The sequence below is a fragment of the Ochotona curzoniae genome, unplaced genomic scaffold (genome assembly GCF_017591425.1).
Source record: "Ochotona curzoniae isolate NIBS_2020 unplaced genomic scaffold, NIBS_Ocur_1.0 contig_2754, whole genome shotgun sequence".
In the NCBI taxonomy this organism is placed as follows: Eukaryota; Metazoa; Chordata; class Mammalia; order Lagomorpha; family Ochotonidae; genus Ochotona; species Ochotona curzoniae.
The window spans coordinates 34,747,911-34,759,093 of record NW_024465582.1 but is presented as its reverse complement, the minus strand read 5'-3'; positions in this window follow the sequence as shown (position 1 = coordinate 34,759,093).

The window sequence follows — 11,183 nt, the reverse complement described above, 5'->3', positions numbered from 1 at the left end:
GATGCATTCCTGCTGATGGACTAAGCATGGCAAGCCCTGGCATTTGGGAGTGAATCAACCAGTCATGGGACATCTCACTCCTTCCTGCAATCTACCTTTCAAAGAAATATAGTATAGAAATAATCAGAAAAAATACACTGCATCTAAAATTACATATTTTAGTTGATCTGTGGATACATCCTGGTGAGTAACAAAGAATGACATTTCACATTCAACAAAGAGAACTTCACACAGACACTTCTACACTGGAAATTGTCACAGGTACTTGGGCACTCTACTTCTTTCCTCTCTTCTTCTTTCTTTTTTAAGGTTTATTTTATTTTTATTGGAAAGGTAGATATACTGAGAGGAGGAAAGACAGAGAGGAAGATGTTCCGTCTGATGATTCACTCCCCAAGCAGCTGCAATGGCTGGTATGTGCTCATCCAAAGCAAGGAGCCAGGAGTTTCTTCCGTATCTCCCATGCGGGTGCAGGGTCCCAAAGCTTCGGGCTGTCCTTGCTTGCTTTCCCAGGCCACAAGCAGGGAGCTGGAAGGGAAGCAGGGCTGCCCGGAACTGGTGCCCATATGCGATCCCGGGCATGCAAGGCGAGGACTTTACAACTATGTTATCATGCTGGGCTCCTTGTAATCTTATTCTTAAAAGGACAAACACAGCATATTACGTTTCCCCAAATGTTCTCGCACCTGAAGTAATCCTTGTAATTCATGTAATTTATGTGTTACCGTCCCTTACTTTTACATTTCTATGCATGCCAACATACATATGTACAACATAGCCTACAGAGGAAAATCAAGTTTAGTGTGGATTGGAGCTTGACATACTTAAATACACTTCAAATTTTGAAATAACTCATTGCATCCTTTTACACTGCCAAACTCATCTTGCTAGAACTTGACATAAAATGTATACAATATTTTTCAAGCTCATTGTGTTTCAAGTGTCATCATTACCACCGTCAACTTTCAATTGTTTGGGCCCAGTGCGATGGTGTAGTGGTTAAGGTCCTCACCTTGCACGCCCGGGATCCCATATGGGCGCCTGTTCTAATCCCAGCGGCCCCACTTCCCTTCCAGCTCCCTGCCTGTGGCCAGGGAAAGCAGTCGAGGACGGGCCAAAGATTTGGGACCCTGCACCCGTGTGGGACACCCGGAAGAGGCTCCTGGCTTCGGATCCGCATAGCATCGGCCATTGTGCTCACTTGGGGAGTGAATCATTGGACGGAAGATCTTCCTCTTGGTCTCTCCTCTCTGTATATCCACCTTTCCAATAAAAATAAAATAAATCTTAAAAAAAAAAAAACAGCTTTCAATTGTTTTCATCTTCTAAAAACTGTTGGAATTGACATAGTGGTAAAGTTTCTGCTTGGGATCAACACAACCCAGAGTGCCTCATTTGAATCCAAGCAGCACGCCTGATTCAATTACAGCTGCCTGCACAAGTCCACCAGGGACATTACTGAAATGTGAAGTTCAAGTTGACACTTTCAGCTATGTTCAACACTTAGATTTAACACACAACTTCTAACTATTCACAATTATTTAACTGACTTAAATAAAAAATCGTAAACATAGTGGTTCATGCTCCCCCCCAAACACACAAGAGGCAAGATGAGTCAAGTCAAAGCTAGCAATGAGGAATTCTATCCATGCTCCCAGAGGAATGGTTAGAAACCCATGGGGGCTGGGCTATTTTTACTGTCTATCCAGCAACAGTAAAATGAAGCTGCTAATTACAAGTAGCCAAATCCTTAACTAGCACACTTGATAATCAATACGGGCTCAGTAGCTCCCAGGTTTAACTGAATCAACCATGGTACAAGAATGTGCCTAGTGAAACAGCTTCTGAATACTCTCTCTCCATGCTTGTGTCCTTGTCTCTAAAATGAAAACATACCAAAAGATGGCACCAGCATCCTATGGCTGACCATCCACCTGCAGTGCTGCCTTGAGTTCAGCTGCTCCACTTTAATTCCAGCTCCCTGCTAATGGCTAGGAAAGCAGCAAAAGGATCCTCTAAGTCCTTGGACCACCATTTGTAAACTAAGAATAATTATTCCAATTGTAAAATGCATGCCATGAATGGGATATGAAAAGTAAAAAGCATGAAAAATATTGCCATCAATATCAAAAACAAAAGCAAAGGCCAGCATTGTGGGAAACGTATAAAACTGTCAACTACACCACCAATATCCCATATGGAATCAGCTGTTCCACTTCCACCCAACTCTCTGTTAATCACCTGGCAAGAGCAGTGCAAGATCATCCAAGAGCCTGGCCCTGATCACCCACACAGAAGACCTGGAGGAAGCTACAGGCTCCAGGACTCAACTGGGTCCAGTGCTGCTCATTTGGGCCATCTAACAAGTGAACCATTGGACTGAGGAAGTCTGTCTCTTTTACTTTGTAACTTTCCCTTGAAAATAAACAAATGTCGATTTTTAAGGTTTATTCATTTATTTCATAGTCAGAAAGAACGAGAGATGTTCCATCTCCTCCTTCACTCCATATGGGGTATTTCCTGCTGGTCCAGACAAAAGCAAAGGAATTAGAGCTTCCTATGGTGTCCTAAGGGAGCAGGGACCCAAGCACCTGGGACACCTTATGCTGGTTTCCCAGATGTATTAGTGAGGTGCAGAATTGTAGGTGAAGCTGCCAGATCTTGAACTGGCACCCGTAACAGGTAGCAGCTTGACTGGCTGTGCTACCACATTACCAGAAAAACAACTTTTAAGCAATCAAAAACACCAAACATCAGACAGAACCAGGACTAAGTCACCTCAAGGGACAGAGGTAAAAGAGAGCAAGACCAGAACTGACAAACACGTTTTTCTCTTAGGCATTCAGTTTGTACCATTCACACTCAAAATGAAACTTTGGCAGAAAATGAAGTTGTCAAGAATGGTCTTTGCTTTCCATGAGATCACTGAATTAGATTGCATGCAGGAGAATAAAGATGTCACATCCAACTCATGGCACATTACTCCTACATAACTGAGCAAACATAAAAGCACAAGGACATGACAGACAATGAGCTCTGGGAAGCAGCCTGCTTGCACTTCACAGGGAGATGCACTCAGCAGCTTACCCACATTCCCAGGCCTTGGGGATCACTCTCGCTGAGGACACATTGCCCAGGGAGCTCATCTCACTGATTGAAGGAATTTTATGGAGCCAGAAATGTGACATTGTGAATCTGGGAACTCCTCACAGCCTAGAGTGTCTCCTCCCTGTTTGTCTTCACTTCTGCAACCACACATCCAAAACCAAGTGAAGGTTGTGACCACTGGGATTCTCTTTGATCACTTCTAACACCACATGTGTTATGTTGGTTTAATAACAATTTACCAACAACAACTAATGACAAAGCAATTCAGTTCTCTCATCATCTAGAGTAGTAGATGAGGAGTAGGGTGAAAACTCCAACACTAGACACAGGAGCAGGTTAATGTTGGTGGATGGTAAGTCTTAACTCTTTCTGGTTTTTTGCCCTTTGAGCAGTTAAATTGGGACCCCACCCAGAGCTATCTCCTTAGCAGAAGCTTATCTAGAGTCTGTTAGGTGCAAGTTCCAGGGAGACAGGGCTCTTTTGTCTCAGTAAATCCCCAGGGTCTTAAGATCCATGGGCCAGTTATTGAGTCCAAAAGAAGTCACTTTCTATTTAGCCAGTCAAATACACTTAAAATTGTATGACTTCTCCACCACCAGAGTTGGACCACTGCAAACATTCTCTGAGATAACTTTCTAAGCCAGTTGTGGATGCATAATGAAACTGCTGTGTGCCCCAAGCATATTGTCCTGGTATTTACCTGGGCCTTTGCCAAGGTTTCATTCTCTAGGAAGGCAAGGCTCAGAGAACTCACAGTGCATCAATCCTTTCCACATCACCCCTTATATCAGCTTCTAATTGTTTGAAACTAATATGTCACCAAAGAATGGGACTGTGGATGTGTAAAGAAAATATTAATGCTCCTGGGGTTTAGCTTATCAAATAGATGGAACACAATCGATGCCCTCCAGTTACAAGGCATCAGCTACCACTATGAATGGCAACACCCACATGCTACTACTATCTTTCAGTGGAATGAGTAAACCAGGATAAGCTGGTCATGTTTGTTACAAAGAATGTTGAAATTCAGCAAATCAGAAAGAGAAGGGTGTATTGAGGGTCATGTACACTTTCCAAGGAGATCACAAACTGAGGACATTCTGATGAAATATCTGCAATTAAGTTAGGTAAAAGGAGATATACTAAGACTTTGAAGCTTCATTTAGTTTTGTATATTTGCTGTGTTGAGAGACAAAGGCAGACCTCTTCATCCACTGTCTCACTTCCCTCATGCCTGCAACTGACAAGGCTGAATCCCCAGACAAAGAATAAATTTGATTTCCACACAGCTTCTCAAACCCTTAGCCACTGTCTGTCGCCTCTCAGCCTGTGAATTGGATGCGTACTGCATTTACACAGAAGTGAAACCAGGCATTCTGACAGAGACACAGGAGCCCCAATGTCATCTTAACCACCCTTACATTCACTCCCACAGGGCAATGATTTCTTCCTGTGGTGTGTCAGGGAGGCATCCACTGCTTTTTTCTCTCATGACTGTTATTCAAAGAAAACAGCCCTTTTAAAGAGCTAATGGCTATTTTGAAATAGCCATTAGAAATAAGACAAAATACCCCTCTGCCAGCCTTGCTCCACCCTCCCCCCACCCGGATCTCACATGTGCTGGTTGCTGAACTCAGAACCCTAACCATAGAGAGAATTACAGGTTCCACGGTCTGACCATGGAGTGCCATGTGTCAAAGCTGAGCCTCCTGGGTGGCTCAGATGGGGCAGTGGACAGCATATCCAGGAGCACATGCAGGCTATGGCAGTCCATCGGAACCTGCAGAGGACACCTGGTACCACAACAGAGGATGGAGGACAGAACAAATTGATCTTCTGCCACAAGCATGTGTTAGCAGTGAAGATCTGGGCAAATGGAGGCTCTAAGATGGACTATGTCAGCCAGTGGATTCTGAAGAGATTTTATCATGCTTAGAAGGGCAAAATTGGAAAGTGGGTACGCTTAGAACCCACTTTCCTGTAGCCCTTGAACTTTTTTACACTAATTAACTATGTAAAGATTGTCAAAATAAAAAAAAAAAAATCAACCCCCCCCAAAAAAAGTATTGAGAGTTTATATGTAAGTGAAATATTATAAAATCTATGCATATAATAAAATGAAATCAATGTAATTAAAAAAAAATAGAATGGCGAGATTGGCAGCAATTCAGAACTGTTAAACTATCAAAACCACTTCAGCAGTGCCGTTGGAGCATGCCTAGGTTGTAAACCTGGGGATGGGTGGGAGCCTGGGTGGGGCTTCTCCTTTCATCTCCCCCCTTACTCCAGATACAGAGAACAAAATAATAGTAATGTGGAAACAATGGTCTGGTCAATTTTCCTGTAGCCTTTGACCATTTGTGCCATAATCAATAATGTATTATTTATTAAAATAAAATACTAAAGAAAAAGACAAATTACTGAAGTTAAATGAATTGTATCTTGGGGAAAATAGATTGTGTTGCAATAGTTCAGGGCAGCCCTTGATCTGAAAGTAGAGATATGTACTGCGTTGTATCCTCACATCTGGATGGAGAGTCTCTATTACACAGTTACTATATATCCACTTAGATGAAAAGTCACAAAACCACATCTACAATAGGAAATAAATAGAAATTTACATTGCCATAAAGATAAATAACATGCTACTCAATGACTAATGTGTCACTGAAGAAATGAAAAAGGAAATCCAGCTAAAAGATGGACTCCCATAAAATTGTTAAATATATCTTGACAATAAGATGCTGGACTCTCTACCATGGTCCATACTCACAATGGAGGACTTATGACTGCTGATGAGGAGCTATACTATAGTAATAATATAGGGGAAATCATTTTGTGGGGAGGAGACTTGGGCAGAGGGTAAGGGGAATCCCAGAAATTATAGAACTTTATCATAAAATAATACTTATTTTTATAATCAAGAAAAATTGGGGGAAAAAGTGAACACTTGGCACTGAGGTAAGCGTTCTGGCCATTTAGGGATTTATTCCCTGCCTTAGTGCTCTCTCTTGAACCTGACTCATCCCTCTAAAATTCATGGGGATACCTCACCCAATAATGAGAACCTGAGCAATGGGGACAGGTGGCACCATACCAGAAGTCCTCAGGACAAATCAATCCAGGCAACTGGTGCCTTAATGGTATAGTGCTCAGGTTTTTCTTCTTTTTTAAGAGTTATTTATTTTGGGCCCGGCGTGATGGTACAGTGGTTAAGGTCCTCACCTTGCACACCCGGGATCCCATATGGGCACTGGTTCTAAACCCAGCGGCCCCGCTTCCCTTCCAGCTCCCTGCCTGTGGCCCGGGAAAGCAGTCGCGAATGGCCCAAAGCTTTGGGACCCTGCACCCGCGTGGGACACCCGGAAGAGGCTCCTGGCTTCGGATCCGCATAGCATCGGCCGTTGCACTCACTTGGGGAGTGAATCATTGGACGGAAGATGTTCCTCTCTGTGTCTCCTGTCTGTATATCCACCTCTCCAATAAAAATAAAATAAATGTTTTAAAAAAAGAGAGCTATTTCTTTTTATCACAAAATCATAAATATATAGGGAGAAGGAAAGACCAAAACAAGATCTTCCCTCTGATCATTCATTCCCCAAGAGACCACCACAACCAGAGCTGAGCCGACCCGAAGCCAGGAGCCAGCTATTGCATCTCCCAAGAAGGTGCAAGGTCCCAAGGCATTGGGTCATCCTGGGCTTCTTTCCCAGACAACAAGCAGGAAGCTGCATGGGGACTGGAGCAGCCGGCATTAGAATGGGTGCACATATGGGATCCCTGCTTGTTCAAGGCAAGGACCTTAGCCACTATGCCACTGTGTCAGGGATGCCTTTTTTTTTTTAAGATTTATTTTATTTGTATTGAAAACTCAGATATACAGACAGGAGGAGAGACAGAGGGAGAGATCTTCCATCTTTTGATTCACTGCCCAAGCAGCCAAATGGCTGGAGCTGAGCTGAAGCCAGGAGCCTCAAGCCTCTTGCAGGTTACCCACGCTGATTCAGGCTCACAGGGCCTTGGACTATGAACAACTGCTTACCCAGGACACAAGTAGGGAGCTGGATAGGAAGTGGGGTCATCAGCATTCAAACTGGCGCCCAAACGAGATCCAGGTGCACTCCAGGCGAGGACTTTAGCTGCTAGGCTACAGCTCCCATAACCTCCAAGACCTCCTCAGGTTCCCCTACAGAAGGCCCTTCAGGTTAGTCCCTGCTGCGCCCCCTTGACTTGTCTACAAGCTCGCAGAGCCACCCCAGTCCTCTGCCAAGCACAACGCCATCACCAGATGCTGCCCCCCAACCTGAGATGAAACTGTGAGATTAGCAAGACTGTTCTAACTACTGGAGTCTGAGCTGCTCTGATATCAGAAACCAGAAAACTGCCCCAGACCCTCAGGAGGAGCTACACCGAGAACTGAGCAGAGAGCTGGAGACACTGTTTCTCAACTCAAAAAAAAAAAAAAAAAAAAAAATCCAGGCTATAGTAAAATACATAAATAAATAAGTGCAAATGAGGGCCGATGCAGTACTTTAATGCTGAAATCCTTGCATGCACCGCGATCCCATGCAGGCACCAGAGCACGTCCCGGCTGCTCCACTTCCCATAAAACTCCCTGCTTGTGGTCTGGGAAAACATTAGAGCACAGCCCAGGGCCTCGGGACCCTGCACCCACCTACAGCCACGTGGGAGACGTGGAAAAACATCCCGGCTCCTGGCCTCAGATCGGGTCAGCTCCAGCCATTGCGGCCTCTTGGGGACTGAATCAGCGGATGGAAAATCTTTCTGTCCCATTCTCCATAAAACTGCCTTTCCAATTAAAAAAAAAAAAAGTCACATTTTTAAAAGAAAAGAAAAAAGGAACAATCAGGATGTTTGAACATGAAGTTCAGATTTTCCCTGAAAGCGGGAGTCCTAAGGTTCAGGGTCAGTGCTGCAGAGTCCCGGCCCCCGGCCCCCGCCCGCCCCGGGCCGCGGAGATGCGCTCACACACTCACCCTTCCCGCCTGCTGACCAGTCGGGTGTCCTCCAGACGCTCCTGCGGGGAGGGAGCTCACAGGGCAGCGCTGGCTCAGCCACCTGGGCCTTCCCGGGAACGACCAGGGACGCGGCTATGGCGGCTCCAGGAAGGAACACCCCGCACTGCCTGGGCGCGCACAAACATTGAGTACTATGGCGTCAGAGGACGCACAGCCAATCAGAATTACACTGAGCAAGAGGGCGGACCCTTGGGTTTCTGGAGGGCGGGGGAGTAGGGGGCGGGGCTTCACCTGAGGTCTGAAGAGCCCTCATCTCCTGCAGCTTGAGCCTTCCAACAGCAGGGGGCGGTATCACCACACAAATAAATCCACCTGGTCTATCCTTCACTCCCTCCTTGTTAGCAATCCTGTTAAAGTCTGAAATCCCTAAAAATGTGTGACAATCCCCAAAATGAGTTATAATTCACTGAATGTTCAGTAGATTCTGGGACTTCTCCTCTTTCTATTGGCTTTATGTCATTAGCTCATTTCACTTTTTAAAATACAGAACTGGGGAATATTTGAAAATATAGTAGAAACAAGGGCCCGACACGATAGCCTAATGGGAAAAGTCCTCGCCTTCCATGTGCCAGGATCTCATATGGGCACCGTCTCATATCCTGGCTGTGCTGCTTCCCATCCAGCTCCCTACTTGCAGTCTGGGACAACAGTCTGGGACAAAAGCTTGGGGAGCCTGCACCATGTGGGAGACTTGGAAGAAGCTCAGGTTCCTAGCTTCAGATCAATTTAGCTCCAGCTGTTGTGGCCACCTGAAAATCAACAACTCCCCTTCCCCCGCCAAAAAAAGTGAATCAGTGGATGAAAGATCTCTCTCTCTCTCTCTTGCAATCTGTAACTCTATGTATTTTATGTAAACTATGCCCACCAGTTCTAATCCCAGCAGTTCTCTGTCCCATCCTGTACCCTACCTGTGGCCTGGGAAGGCAGTCGAGGATGGCCTAAAACCTTGGGACCTTGCACTACTGTGGGAAACCAGGAAGAATCTCCAGGTCTTGACTTTGGATTGGATCAACTCAGCTCAGCTCTGGCCATTCACAAAGAGAGTGAATCATTGGATGGAAGATCATCCTCTCGGTCTCTCCACTCTGTACATCTCACTTTGCAATATAAATAAAACTTAAATAAATAAATAAGGCCTGTCATCGTAGCCTAGCTGCTTGGTCCTCACCCTCCGCACCTAAATTTCATGTGTGTGTTGGTTCTGGTACCAGAGGCCCTGATTGCTTTTTCTTTTTTTTTAGGTTCATTTATTTTTATTGCAAAGTCAGGTATACAGAGAGGAGGAGAGACAGAGAGGAAGATCTTCCATCTCATGATTCACTCCCCAAGTGACCAAAAACCTATGCTGCGTTGATCAAAAGCCAGGAGCCAGAAACTTCCTTTAGGTCTTCCATGAGGGTGCAAGGTTCAAGGGTTTGGGGCATCCTCAACTGCTTTCCCAGGTCACAAGCAAGGAGCTGGACAGGAAGCATGGCTGCTGGGATTTATTTCCAATTAAAGTAAATAAATCTGAAAGAAAAACGAAAAAGAAAGAAAAGAAAATTTAAAAAAAGAAAAGAAAAGGAAAGAAAAGAAAAGAATACATAACCTCTTGTATGCTATGAGCAATGTTGCTGCCTGATTGAATATAATACTTGGGGCTGGCATGGTCATCTAGTGATTAAAGTTCTTGGCTTGCACAAGCTGAGATCCCAAATGAGCACCAGTTCTAATCCCGGCAGCCCTGCTTCCCATCCAGGTAACTGCCTGTGGCCTAGCAAAGCAATGGAGGATGGCCCAAATCCGTGGGACCATTCACCCTTGTGGTAATACCGGAGGAGACTCTGGGCTCCTGGTTTCAAATCAGTGCAGCTCCAATAGTTGTGGCCACTTGGGGAGTGATTCTGACTTTCCAATTAAAATAAAAAATAAATAATTTTGAATAAATAAATAAAACTCTTAAGGTGTTCTCTAAGAAATATAGCATTCATGTCAAGGATAAAGTGCTATAGAATTAAAAATTAATCCAATGTTAATTTGTACCAAGCTATGAGATGAACCCATAATCTGCAAGATTTTATATTAAGATGCACAATTTTTACAAGCATAGAAATGTGTTCTTGATGAAGATTTTAAATGAAAACCTAAGTTTCATCTGCAGGATTTCCTAAATATTAATCTTCCATACATGGAATTAAAATCTGATCCTCTGTTAAAGCAACAAAATTACCTCGAAGATGTTATTATTTTCACTGGAAAGAAATTTACAAGGAGGAGACAGAGGAAAAATTCCACCTGCTGGTTCACTCTTCAAGTAGCCACAAAAGCAAAAGAGAAGCCAATCTGAAGCCAGGAGCCAGGATTGTCTTGTGAATCTTCAAGATGGGTGCAGGATCTCAAGGCTTTGGGGCATCCTCCATGGCTTTCCCAGGACACAGACAGGAAGCTAGATAGGAAGGGGGTGCCAGTATTAGAACTGGTGCCCATATGGGATCCCAGTGTGTGCAAGCTGAAAATTTAAGCTGCTAGCCTCTGTTCCAGGTCCAATGGCAACAATTTAAATATTTGCTTCCCTTTGGTCTTGGCTTCCTGAGGATACGTGAGTCCTTTGGGTTTAATGTTATTGTCTGCTAATCTACTGTAACATCAAAATCCTGTTCTCCTTGTATCTGCTATAACTTTGTAACCCTGTTCCCATCAATCCATTGTAACCTCATGGCACCATACCTGATCACCCTATGCACCAATCTCTCATGGCCCCTCCCGTAGTCCTCACATACCAATGCACTGCAGCCCTAGCAGTCCCATCCACCAATCTCTCACAGCCAGTGATACCCACTCTCAAGTGGGTACTGGTTCTCCCATCTGTCTTACTTAACATGGCGCCCCCTTCTGCAATTATGGCAGGAGACATCTCCCCACTGCCTCTGATCCTGTCCCCACAGCTATCATCCCTGCTGGAATAAGACCTCCTGTGTCCCTCACTGTGTCTGCTGTTTTGAATTTGTGGTAGCAATTTAAAAATGCTAACACAAAGACTTAACATCAAAAAGACAT